We start from the raw sequence: 1900 nt of genomic DNA, 5'->3' as shown, positions 1-1900 counted from the left end.
GAGTATGTCGAATTGACAATGATAACAATTCTATTTTTTACTAAAATTCGATAGGCTCCCCCGCACTCTCTTCTACGGCGAACTTGCGGTCGGTCACCGCACCGTCGGAGGGCATAAGAAGAGCCACAGAAAACACATGAATGCGACCCTCAAACGTTGTGGCGTCCTTCCTTCAAGTCTGGACCAAGATCTAAGAATATAAGGTCTAACCACTTCCGACCGAATTTCGAGGGAGTTGGCGCAGCGAGCCCGTGAACGTCACCTGGCTGTTCAAAGTGAGGTTAGCGGGTCCTATAGCTGTCAGTTGAAGTTGGTCCGTCGTTCGAAAATGACGTCGCCTTCGCTCGCACCGCTCCACTCAATTAGTTATATTCTGACAAATATTATATAAAATATATATATAAATATATATAAAATATTATAGTTCCTGTCTATATATATGAATATATAATATATATGATATATAATATATATATATATAATATATAAAATATTATAGTTCCTGTCTTCCTTGGCGTTTCACAGTTTTCTTCAGTGTATCACAAAGAGAAAATGGACGCATCCAAACGACGTCAGAAGCTGCGCAGAACTGCTCCAGCGGTTAGACCTGTTTACTTTGACCTTGGTCTGGACCAGCTCTCCGGTGACCGGGATACGTGGCGATCACCGCGACAAGAGGCATTGGCGACCTTGGAGGCGTCGCGGACACAAGGTAAACAGAAGCGGCGCCGTTGCCGACACGAGCGACTGAACCGAGGTCTTCCGCCTCCTGGAAACGGCATTCCATGTCCCACCTATGGCAAACGGTGTTGTGCCTCGGAGTCTGAGCCACCGGAGTCACTGGAACCACCACAGGACCCACCAGGGCCACCAGAGGACCCATCGGGGCCACGGTGACACACCTCCATTAGAAAGCCAAACGAGGCAATCTGTGTGCGTGTGCTCTAATCTCTGACATTATACGAAATCATATTTTCTATCAACGTTGATACTGAATCGAGTTTTTCGTGGAGTGCGAGGATGGGGATATGTCCTGAGATCAACTTTAAGCCGAGTCACGTTTTCCCTCGGACGAGGCGCGGCGGCTCCTGTGGTGCAGGAGGAGATCAGGGCCAAAGGCATCGACCTTGGAAGCCATGACGAGAGTTCAAACCATGATGGATCATGGTGAGTTTGGGGAATAACCGTTTATGTTTTCGTGTGTGTGTGTGTGTGTGTGTGTGTTTGTCATCTGTCTCCCTATCATTCTCCTCATTGGTTTTCCTTAGCAGAGCTACTTCTTTGTACATTATCTTATACTCACTTTTGAGCTCTACTAATTCATCCAACATGTCATTAATATCTCTATTTCTCATTATATTTCTATACCTGGGCTCTCTGTCCATTTCTAACCCTCTATGCATAATATTTCCTTCCCCTTCAAACCCCGAAAAAATACCTCTTTCAAACCTTTGGTACTCCCTTGGTGTTTGAGAAAGACACGTCTTCTTTCGAATGACATCAAGTGGAGTCTCTATTCTGCTTTCTTCTAGCATCTTTTTGCTGGTTCTTTGTTTTTCGGAGTTTCTTTTCTTCTTTCCATTAAAGAAATAAATAAAAAATAGATAAAATGGAGATACGAAGACGGTTACATTCTGGTCAGACCGAATACACTACTCCCTTCACCGTATCTTTGTAAACAACTAGGCTTGCTTTCAAATTCGTTCGTTCGTGAATCGCTAAATAGCGGGTTCAGAGCGTTCGTTCCGGCACGTCTTGCTTCGACCGTGGTCTGTGAGTGTGAGTGTGTGTGTGTATGTTTGCGTGTGTGTGTATCCCCCTTTGGTATGAAGTCTAAAAAAACTGGGGTGGGGATGTAATGGATGGTACTTGTTTTTAAAATGTGCCCGAGAATAATTCT

Source organism: Oratosquilla oratoria, chromosome 6 (genome assembly GCF_046742065.1).
Source record: "Oratosquilla oratoria isolate Oo_2021 chromosome 6, ASM4674206v1, whole genome shotgun sequence".
Classification (NCBI taxonomy): domain Eukaryota; kingdom Metazoa; phylum Arthropoda; class Malacostraca; order Stomatopoda; family Squillidae; genus Oratosquilla; species Oratosquilla oratoria.
This window is presented reverse-complemented; position numbering follows the sequence as displayed.